Source organism: Chiloscyllium plagiosum, unplaced genomic scaffold (genome assembly GCF_037043375.1).
Source record: "Chiloscyllium plagiosum isolate Xiang-an unplaced genomic scaffold, Cpla_swu_hap1 HiC_scaffold_10, whole genome shotgun sequence".
NCBI classification, from domain to species: Eukaryota; Metazoa; Chordata; class Chondrichthyes; order Orectolobiformes; family Hemiscylliidae; genus Chiloscyllium; species Chiloscyllium plagiosum.
This window is the reverse complement of record NW_028270148.1, coordinates 40,181,019-40,193,029: the sequence shown is the minus strand read 5'-3', so window position 1 is coordinate 40,193,029 and position 12,011 is coordinate 40,181,019. Positions and strand designations below refer to the sequence as shown.

Below are 12,011 nucleotides of genomic sequence, written 5' to 3'. Positions count from 1 at the left end.
AAGGGGAACGTTCTCACCACAGGTTGGTATGTGTGTGGAATAAGCTGCCAGAGGAAGTGGTGGAGACTACAATATTTAAAAGGCATCTGGATGGGTACATGAATAGGGATGTAGGCCAAATGCTGGCAAATGGTATTACTTTAGATTAATGTAGGATATCTCGTCAGCATGGACATGCTGTTTCCGTGCTGTACTCTGTGACTCTCTGAGTCATTCTTGACAGCTGATGATAGACTCTCAGAGATCCACAGCATAGAAAAAGGCTCTGCAGCCCATCGAGTCAGAATTAACTACTGAACCATCCTAATCCCGCACTTAGCATTGCAAAGTAGGCAAGTGAAAATCAAAACAGCACAGCCCAGGAGGCAGGGGAATGTGTAATTGAATGGGACAAGAGAAAGATAATGCTGCAAGAACTGGTTGAAGTACAGAGATCAGCAACTGGCAGTGGAGAAACCTCCCATAATCCAGACACTCAATCTAAAAGACGGGTCCTGCTCTGATAAAGCTCTCACCTTGGCATTGAGATTTCGTAGAGATGGATTGAGCTAACTCCAGACCAACTGCCAATAAAAATTATCATGCATATCATCAGAAGGACTGAAGACTTTAGAGATAACACATGAAAGGCATATGTAGAGACTGATGAAAGTGGGACTGACTGAAATGAACAGAATTTGGTATGTGAAAAAAAAGTTGCCATTAGCGATAATGTGTGTTGGATAAATAAGAGTTTTTTTCCTAGGATGCTGACATCTGCTTGTACGAGGGGGCATAGCTGCAAATTGAGAGGGGTTACATTAATGACAGATGTTAGATGCAGAGAGTGGTAAGGGCGTGGAATGCCCTGCCTGCCAATGTAGTTAACTCAGCCACATTAGGGACATTTAAACAGTCCTTGGATAAGCACGTGGATGATGATGGGATAGTGTAGGAGGATGGGCTTAGATTAGTTCACAGGTCGGCGCAACTTCGAGGGCCAAAGGGCCTGTTCTGCACTGTATTCTTCTATGTTCTATGTTCAATGTTCTATGGTAGGGAGACCCTCATCATGCCTGACTGGTTTAGACACAGACACACATGTAGTCATCTGACCAAACCTCCAAGGCCACTGTCAGGCACACTCCCTCCAGCAAGGAAGAGCTCAGAAAATACAAACTGATTCTCCTTGAAGTTGTGAAGGCTAAGAGGTGATTGATGATGAACAGGTGTTTTGATAGACTTAATAGAAAATGTTTGTTTCCACCAGCTACTAAAGGCACAGTGGCTCAGTGATTAGCATCAGAGACCCGGGTTCAATTCCAGTCTTGGGCGACTGTCTATGTGGAGTTTACACATTATCCTGGTGTCTTTGTGGGTTTCCTCCCACAGTCCTGCACAAAGACGTGCAGGTTAGGTGAATTGGCCATGCTAAATTGCCCAAATTGTTTAGGGATGTGTAGGTTAGGTGCATTAATCGGGGGAATGGGTCTGGATGGATGCTGTTTGGTGTGAACTTGTTGGGCTGAATGGCCTGTTTCCACACTGTCAGGATTCTATAATATTGGGTCAATAAGAGGTGATTGCTTTGAAGTCAAGAGGGGGGATGTGCAGAAATGTTTTCTCCATGCAGTAGGATCTAGAATGCTCTCCCTGTAAATATGGTGGAAGCTGATTTCATCAATAACCAAGAGGGAATTAGTCAAGTCTGAATCAGAGAAACGTACAGTATTAAGGGTTAAATAGATGTGAAAGCTCACACAGGCTCTATGCTGTAAGGATCTATAATTCTCCAATATTTATGTTTCCTCACATCAACAACATCATACTGAATTGGTCCTGCACTTTCTCTATTATCTCAAAACGTCCTCCCATAGAATAGGGACTGAAAATTATCAAATTACGATTACTGTACCTTTATCTTCTACACACCATCTTTTAATGCCATACGCTATGACTTTAACGCTATGACTTTTTTCACCCGAGAGTCAGTTGACTGTCTCATGAATATGCACCAACAATTCATTTTTCTTCTCTACATCAATTAGCTTTCCCTCATCTAAATTATGATGAGTGATTTTCTCCAATTCAGTTTTGCACCCACATATCTATTTACATTGAATTCAATCTTCTTAACAATATTTAATTCACAACCTTATTTCCTTACAATATCCTTTGATGATCAGATTTACTTTCAGCATTTCCTAGTTTCCAGAGCACCTGGAGATTTGGACATGTGTTCCTCTAGCCCAGAGTCTGTGAGATACTACTCTCCATTTCTATCATTCTCAGCAGCTTTTTTTTCGCACTGTTCCCTTGCTCTGCCAGTTTTAGACAATAGATTACCTTCTCCCTAATTATTTATTCTCAATAGTCTCCTGTCAAAGTCTTTCTCAAAGTCCATGTAGACATCATCCACTGCATTTCTGCCCAAATATATTCATCACCTCAAAGATCTCAACTAGGTTTATCTAGTTCAGATTTCATTTTTTTTTACATTTAGTTTGGCTGTTTCTAATTATTTTCACTCCATTTAGATATCTAGTCATTTCATATTTAATTAAAGATTGTAAATTTTGCTGTGTTGCAGATGTTACCAAATGGCTTGTAATTATCCAGGTTAATTCTATCTCTTTTTTTTTGGAAATGGCTCTGGCATTGGCCAATTTCCAACCTTCTGGCATGGATTCAATTTCAATTGAACCCTGAAAAGTTGTTGGAGCAGAGGTGGAGCGAATGGAAATGGTGGTAGTGTTTTATCCTACCCAGAAGAAACTGGATGGTTGAGGTTGCAGGACTGATCCACTCCAGCCCTGATCTGGTCAACTGAAATGTTAATTTACAGACAGCAAATATAAGCACACAAATTTTCACGTGTGTGTCTGACAGCAGCTGTGGAGTGAAGAGCAAAGTTCATGTTTCAAGTCTGGTATAACTTCTTCAGCACTGTCCTGAACAGGACTGATATCAGACTCAAATATTAATCTTGTTTCTCTCTCCACAACTGCTACTAGACATGCTGAGTTTCTCTATCATTTTCTGTGTCTGTTTCTTTTTCCAGCATCCATTAGTATTTTGCCTTTATTTGGGATCAGATGATATCTTTTGGGACTCAACTGTTTTCACTGGGATCTGAGCTGCATTTATGTCTTTCCTGCCAGGCTAAATAACTGGAAACTGGATCCACAGTCACAGAAGAGGCATAGACAAGTAATGGTTTTTAATTGTTTTTCATATTTTTCTTTGAAAGCCTACACTGTGGAGCTTCTCTATGATCTCAGAGTTCTTTTGGGCATGACTTTGGTGAGTAACATGTGAATGAGGCCCATTTATTAAAAATAGCCAAGTCTACAGGAAGTTCCTCCTAGGTGGTCAACCATTTCCTGGACTATGTATCCATCCTCCATGTTGTCATACCCCATAGAAACCAAGCAGACTCTCCTTGCCAACCAATTAGCACTCTCCTCTCAGACAATGCCAATATTGTGCTCTCATTACATTTCTATTTCTTGTGAATTGGCCTGATGATTGCAAAATAGAAATCTTTGACAAAATGTGTCACTTTTTAGCAATAATCGTGTTCTGTACAGCCAAACCTGTAACCTTATTTGAATCATTGGTGGGGTCCACTCCATTTGCACTTGGGGAGGCATTGGTGAGTCTTATAGATGACACATTCTTTATTTGATAAGCTGCATATGTTGATTCAGCAATTTTAAAATCACCTTTACAAAAATGCAGAATTGTAGATCTGTAATCTTGTACGTTAATTTCTCTTTGCACCTCGCCTCAACTCACTCATGCTCCACATTTTTAAGATATGCTCAATTCCAAACTGGTGTATTTGTTTTTGTTTCTTCCCTTTCTATGTGGCTTTAAACTTTACCATCTGGTGATGATTACTTCTGAGGTGTTTGACTAGATTTACTAGATTTATTTCCAACTCATATTTGGGTCCCTCCATTTATGGACAAGTGAGCATGTTAATTAAGGAAGAGGTCCCACATACATTTTGGAGCTGAATTATCTTTTCTCCATTCACTTTATTCCTGTTTAAATCAGTTAAGATTCCTGTGGAGGTGAATAACATTTAGAAAGATACTTGAACTTCTAATGGCTGCCTGGAAGGAATAGGCAACAAACTTTCAAGTTTTAAAAATGTAATAAATTACATTGTCTAAATACCATTTAATATGTAACCTATTCTCTAAATTGCAGAATTGATCGCTTACTTACCTTTTAAACCTATAGAAAATCCTCTTCCTAGATTATACTTCCTTCTGTCCCTTAAGTGGACACTTAATTTTCCAGGAACCAGTCCTAAGCTAATCAGAGCTCCCAATGACATGCTTTTGGATTTCCTTTTCTGGTCAGATAATTTCTAATTCCTGAACTGACTTTCCTGATGAATGACAAAATGGAGGCTCTTCCCTCAAGTTGGCCAAATCAAATTTTTGAAAATGGCTTAAATCCTCATAAACTTGATTCATTAAATCTGAGCACAAGCTCTGGTGACCAACAGGGCCTGCATAATGTATAGGACTAGCTGTCTCTATCTTCCTCCCTCTTCCCCATGCACTAGCCTGTCTGACCTATTTATGATGTTCATCTTTAACTGTACCTTAATCCTAAAATGATTTGTTGCTCTTCTCTCAAAATGCATCTCCACAGCAATGTGAATCACATGGACCTTGTATGGGTAGAAATGTGAGTTAGCTATTCTATAGTTCTAGCTATATTCTTTATTGGAAGAATCTGGACAGTATAACCTCATACAAAACTTAACATTCCTAACATTGCTTATCCTCCACCTGCCAGGCCTCCCAGCCCCTGCTGAGACTTGGAGACTAATGCTAATTTTTTTGCGGTGTCATGGATAATCTGCATCTTTCTATAAAATGCACTGCGACCTAAGTTTTGCGAGTATTGCCCCCGTTTCTGACAGATTCTATTTTTATGGTAACTAGGATAAGGAAGCAGGATGTGATTTACACATGGGAGCTACCCAGTACAAGGGCCATTCGAACACTGTGCTGTCAGTATTAAAGACACCCCATTTTCACTGGAACAAGGTATGTATCCCGTATAGAAAAGATTAATATGTCTGTGGAATTCCTAAGCTTTCAAGTTATTTAAATACCCTGCTCTTGAATTTAAACGAAAAGACATGATTTGCTTCTGTTTTGAAGGAAGATGGCCCTTTCAGCTTCAACCCTTGTTTTTTGTCATATATCTGAGGGATATACTTACAGTGTTAATCAGACTTGACTGCTTCCACAACATAATATTATCACACTGGAGGGGTGAAGTTGTAAGTTCACAATGCAATTGATAGTACCAAGAAGTTATTAGGGGATCTACTGTCTTGATTGTGTGGCTATGAAAACAAATAATTGCTTTATAAAGGGATGAAGTGCTTGAAGGTATGCACATATATCGAGTGGACATTTTCTCAATGAGAGTTTTTTTTATATACAGTCGGTTCTGATATAACGTGATAGTTCCGTTCTCATGCGATCTTGCGTTCTAAGGACATGGTGCAATAGTCACTCCATTTAAACTAATGGGGCCAGAATTGCATTAAAGCCAATACAGGTAAGGAAGGTTCACTTCCTATAAATAACGGTCTAAATTCTTCAATCACATTAAAGCCAATTCATATTAAAGATACACAAGTTGTAGCAGAACTTACTGTATAGTGAAGTCTGTAATAGATATCTAGCATTGAGTCATAGAGATGTACAGCACCGAAACGGACCCTTCGGTCCAACTCGTCCATGCTGACCAGATATTCCAACCCAATCTAGTCCCATTTGCCAGCACCCGGCCCACATCTCTCCAAACCCTTCCTGTTTATATATCCATCCAGATGCCTTTTAAACGTTGTAATTGTACCAGCATCCACCACTTCCTCTGGCAGCCCATTCCATACACACATCACCCTCTGCGTGAAAACGTTGCCCCTTAGGTCTCTTTTAAATCTTACCCATCTCACCCTAAACATATGCCCTCTAGTTCTGGACTCCCCGACCCATTGTCTATTTACCCTATCCATGTCTATTTACCCTATCCATGAGCCTTATGATTTTATAAACCTCTATAAGGTCACCCCTCTGCCTCCAATGCTCCAGGGAAAACAGCCTCAACCTTTTCATCCTCTCCTTCTAGCTCAAATCCTCCAACCCTGTCAACATCCTTGTAAATGTTTTCTGAACCCTTTCAAGATCCACAACATCCTTCCTACAGAAGGAAGATCAGAACTGCACACAATATTCCAAAAGTGGCCTAACCAATGTCCTGTACAGCTGCAACATGACATCCCAACTCGTATATTCAATTCTCTGTTATTTTAGTTAATCTCAGCATAGCTGGTGAAGTTGGAGTGGATATTTTAAGGGAAAGGATGGTAGGTCAGGGGCTTTCACGAGATAGCTTAGGGCCCATAGAAATGAGTGGGAGAGATGGTATATGTTGGTATGGGGCTGTAAGAGGTCATGGAGAGCGATGTACACTGGCATGGAGACATGTGGAGCAATAGAACTTGGATAGAAGGACATAAGTTGACCTGAAGGCCATGAGATTAGATTGAGTCTTGAGCTGGCAGCAATGGGCATAGTTAGTGGGTGGAGGTTGAGTGGGTGTGAGGGGTGAGGAACAGAGGGCATCTGAACTCATCTTGACTCTGATGAAGGGTCAGCGGGCTTGAAACTTTAACTCGGTTTTCTCCCACAGGTGCTGTTAGGCCTACTGAGTTTCTCCAGTCATATGACCCAGTTCATTCCTCCATGTTACCCTAAATAAAGAGACAGTTTGAAAAGTAATAATCTTACAAACTTCATATCTGTAACACAATGAATGAACAATTACAATCTTCTGAAACAATAATGGTCTTACTTGTACTGATCTCTTTGACCTGTCAAATGATGTTCTCTTCCATTTCCTTTACATAATTAGCAGGGCTGGCTGGAATACAACTGCATTAATGAAACAATCCCTTTGTTTATCTTTGATGTCTAGCAATGTTAACTTTGCCTGAACCTCATTTTTGTTTACATGAGTCCTTTTTACAGCATGTAATCTTTCCATCATCAGTATCATGCTTCCTCCTTCCTAGTGCCTCCTAAAAATGTTATATCCTGCACAATTCCTCATGTCAAGTCTCTGTTAGTGCAATTAAAGATGTACCTTCCCGTAACATAATTGCTTCTCACTCCCATACTCTGAGCATTACAGTGCAAACAACTTTTACTATTTGTATATCACACTTCTACTTTTCCTTTGTTTTTGTTTTGTCCACATTAGCAATTTGTTACTTTGTCTTAAACATCCCTGTTTATAATTGCTTAATTTGATTTTCCTTCTTGACCTGCTTCATATTTTCTGCCTGTTATCATTTTTGCTGAAGTCGTTGTTTATTGATTTATTTATTGATTGTTTATCGATTTGCAGTATGTTTCAGTCTGGCTCAGTTGACATCCTCCTTATGTCTGAGTCACAAAGCTGTGAGTTCAAATTCCACTCCAGGGTTTGAGCAAAAAAAAACAAATCTGACATTATAGTGCAATACCATGGGAGTGCCACGCAGCCAAAAGTGTTGCCTGTCAAAAAAGATGTTTGTTCTCTAGGGTGGATATAAGATCTCATGATGCTGTTTTGAAGGTGATCAGGAAGGTTATTCCTGGTCAATCAGCATTTTAAAACAAGATTATCCAACCAATATTGCAGTACGAGTTGAGAGAACTTTGTGCGTATAAATTAGCTGTCACATTTTCTCCATTTTAACAGTGACAATAAATCAAAAATATGTTTCTCTGGTTGTGTTAGCAGAAGCTGTTTTATAAACATAAGTATTTTTTTCTGATCATTTTCCTTTCCCATGTTCTTTTTTCCCTTCCCTGTTATTGTTATCCGTATTGCTCAATGTTCTATGTCATGGATTAATTCTCACTTTGGCACCACTACTTTATAAAGTAGAAACTGTCTTCCTCATCATATCCCTAAATTTTCAATCTTACCATCCTTTCCTATTCTAGTACATGGACACATGAAGAGTTTAGAGATTAACAACTTTAAAGTCTTCCTTATAAAGTTGCTGCTTAATTTTCTAAATTTCAGTAACTCAGCTTCCAGTCTTTCTTCCATTATCTTTGGATCCCTTGTGGATCATTTCCATACTCAATTCTTTCTGATTTCACTGTGGGGCGGCACAGTGGCTCAGTGGTTAGCACTGCTGCCTCATAGTACCAGGGACCTGGCATCGATTCCAGCCTCAGACAACTGTCTGTGTGGAGTTTGCACACTCTCCCCATGTCTGTGTGGGCTTTCTCTGGGTGCTTCGGTTTCCTCCCACAATCTGATGTGCAATGGCCATGCTAAATTGTCCATATGGTTCAGGGATGTGTAGGCTGGGTGCATTGATCAGAGGTAAATATAGGGTAGGGGAGTCTGTCTGGATGGATTACTCTTTGGAGGGTTGGTGTGGACTTGTTGGGCTGAAAGGCCTTTTTCCACACTGTAGGGATTCTACTTCTAAATTCTGTACTCCTCTCCGGTTTTTCTAAGATGTTTAGTCTACCACTTGCAATACACAAAATGCCCTGAATTACAAAAGATGCTGTGTACCACTCAAATGGTGAATGCTTTATTAATTATTGTTACACCAAACATTGTGCAATGTTCTCCAATTTCTGATGTTCCCAGACAGAGTACTTCAAATTCTTAACTCCAGGTGAGGGGAAGATTAATTGGCTACTCTTGGTTCTTCATTAGCCTCTTGCTTGTTTGCAACACATTTAACTTAAAAGAATCCCTTCCCTTGTCTGTATCTTTCTGCATACCCAAACAAACATATAATTTAAAAGGAGCCTTTCTACCCAGGCTTTCTTGAAATAACAAAATATTGAGTTGTTTAATTACAACAAAAGTAGAATTTCTAACACAATACGCATACACACAGAGTAGAAGTAAGAAGTGAAAAGATTGAAAGAATTGTGGATCAGTGTCTTATTTGTTCATGAAGAGCAGATAAGATGATGTTGTGGCTATTAATAGATAGCACCAGTTGTACTGATGTTGGCGATTGAGCAGACAAATTTCAAGATTCTTGGCTTTTAAGGCTGGCTGAAATTCTTTTGTTATGATTCCAGTCAACAGTGACAGAATTCAGCAATCGGGGTGAGAGACAGTCTTTTCCCTTTTGGGTTGGTTCAAAGGGCTGCTCGTAATGCTGTGGCTCTCCCAGCAAATCTAGCCCACACACTGGGACATTCAGCCAATAACAGAGACAAGTGTTGCAGTCAGTTTTGAAACCTTATTTTCTATATTTCTGGAAGTGGGGTGGGCACTGATGCTCCATGTTATCTCCTCTTGTTAAGTCTTTCTGTTTGGTTTTCCTGGCATTTTACAAGTAAAATGTAGGCTTCACACAGGACTTCACCAGACAGACAGGGCATTTACATCTGCAAATTTCTGGGTTTTTTTCCTTTAGTAGTCCTCTTGTTTTGAAAAAAAAATCATTTTGGAATTCAAAGTAAAGATTCGCTATAAATATATATGGGTTCTGATCCATTCTCATAACGATACCCCATCTGGCTACTATGTGGTCCATTTTGAAAGTAGGTTAACAGCAGGAATTAAGTAACAAAAAGCCCTCAAGCAAAACATCTTTGCCTCAAACTTATCATATTGCTCCATTAGGGCTGGTGTCATCTACAAATTAGTACTGTTCAGTTCCCTGTTCAATTCCTAGTCCCTAATTGTCCTTGTGAAGACAGTGGTAAGCCTCCTTCTTGAATTATTGAAGTCCATGTGGTGGAGGAACATTCACAGTGCTGTTAGGGAGGGAGTACCTGGATTTTGGTCCAGTGGAACTGAAGGAATGGTGATATTGTTCCAAGTCAGGAATTGTGTGGCTTGGAGGGAAACCTGTAGGTATTGCAGGTGTTCCCATGTGTCTGCTGTCCTTGTCCTTCTGGGCTGTAGAGGTTGTGGGTTTAGAAAGTGCTGTTGAATGAGCCTTGGTAAAGTGATGCTGTTAGTCTTGAAAACAGTACACATTATTGTGACTCTGTGCTCCAGTGGTGTAGGAGTTTATTGGGCTGCATTGTCCTGAATGATGTTGAGGTTCTTGAATGTTATTGGAGTGGCACTCATGTTGTTATGTGGAGAATATTCCACCACATTGCTGGCACATCTTACAGATGTTGGTCAGGCTTTAGGGAATCAGGAAGTGAGTTACGCACCTCAGAATTCTTAGCCTCTGGGGCTCCATATTCCAGAAGCTTGGAGGTGAGAAATGAAGTCAATTAGGTGGGATGATACCATTCCTAACAACTCTGCCCTCTCCACATTCCTCACCTGACTTGCTATTACTTTAGCTCTGTGCAGGCCAAGGCAGAATTAGCCTATGAACTGTTTTACCAGAGTGGACAGCTGTCAATTTTGGGTGGGGGAGGGGTCCTTCAATCTGCTCTAGTTTTAGACAACTGACTGGTCTGAGGGCAGAGGAATGGAGTCACCCTCTGTGCTCACTCCTGACCTCCCCTGCTCTCCATGATCTCCAATTCCAGAAACCTACCCAAACAGCAAGACATTTCCTGATAGCTAACCTCCACAGTCTGCATCTGGGTGTGGCATTCCAGCAGCAGCCAAGGCCAGCTCTATGGCATTGCTCACTTCTGGGACTGACAGGCTCTGATTGGTCTGCAGCTCCAGGCAAGCAGGAATTCCCACTCTATGGTCCTAACTCTGACAGAAAACCCCCTGGCAGACTATCAGAAAGATTCAGCAGGCTTTCTCCCTGTAGTATGACATGGATTCCCCTCCTGGAAATTCACCTGTTTTCGAACTTTGTCTAAAAACAGGAAAATTCCAGCCTCAGCATTTACATTGCTCACAGATTTCAGTGTCTAGGAATCCTTAGGACGTTGATAGTGGTGATTCAGAGCGGGCAATCCCACTGTAAATCAGAGAGAGATGTTTAGATTCTCCCTTCTTGGAGGTTGCCACTTGTGTGGTAGAAATGTTACCAGTTGTGGTGTCTTGTGTGCTGCCTGTGTTTGAAAGCTAACTCAGTACAGAACAGCAATCAAGTCTGAGACTTCTGGTGTGCATAGCACAGGACCACCTTTCCCTATTCTGTACTGAAACAGTCATAGAATACCATATCTGTAAAAATCTACTTGTCATGAGTTATAAATGTAACACATGTTGATCTTTATGAAGTATTTTTAAACTCAATAATTCTAAAAATATAAGCAACTATTCTTAATGATATCTCTAAACTCTTAAGCAAGTGTGCTTGGACAGAAACCCGTTTGCAATAAGTAATAGATTTATAATGTTGTTGAAATGATCTTTCTATTTTTTAACTTGACCCAAGAACAAGGGCTTTGTTTTCTGTACAAAACAAACTCGAGCTTCTCCTTTTCATTAATAATTTGGCGCAGTGTCTGAGAATTATGGAGCAGAGATCATTCTATGCTGCATTTGCCTCTTGTGTGATTACTGATGATAAACACAGAACATTGTGTGACCATTTGCAGCGGCCCATTGGTTTAGAACTGATTCGTTAGCTAAAAGTCTTCTTCAGTGACAAGCCAACTTTAAGTGGCATAAAAGCTGAAATAAGTAAATCTCAAACAGTTAATGAGGGAGTAAACGGCTGTGCATCATACCACGGAGTGCACTCAACACATTCTGAAAATCCCAACGCCACAAGATAGTCTTGAGCAAGTCTGGTTTTCATTTTTTTTAATATAAATTCCATTGCTGTACTTGCAAGCACAGATAAATATAGAATTTCACTCCCATCAGAGCAGTTATAATTCAATTTTTGAAGACTAAATGCAACATTTGCAGAGCTGTTGACATCAGGGAAATAGTAAGAGTAAGATTTATGTTCAAAAAGACCAAGACAGGTCATAAACCTATTTAAACATTCAGAGCTTTGTTTATTTTTTAAAATAAGATATCTGAAAATAGGTCATATTTTTTAAACCAAAAATGGGCAAATGAGTGAAAAATGACAAGTC

At 40.0% G+C, this 12,011-nt stretch overlaps 1 long non-coding RNA gene across 1 annotated transcript in view; it reads left to right on the top strand.

The window, feature by feature from the left end:
* Window positions 1-81: 81 nt before the first annotated feature.
* The window catches only part of LOC122552766 (uncharacterized), a 38,583-nt gene continuing 26,653 nt past the window's right edge, over window positions 82-12,011 (top strand). Inside the window, exons 1-2 of the long non-coding RNA XR_006312488.2 lie at window positions 82-3,189; window positions 4,947-5,051. This is a non-coding gene — a long non-coding RNA (uncharacterized LOC122552766). The remainder of the gene's footprint in view (window positions 3,190-4,946; window positions 5,052-12,011) is intronic.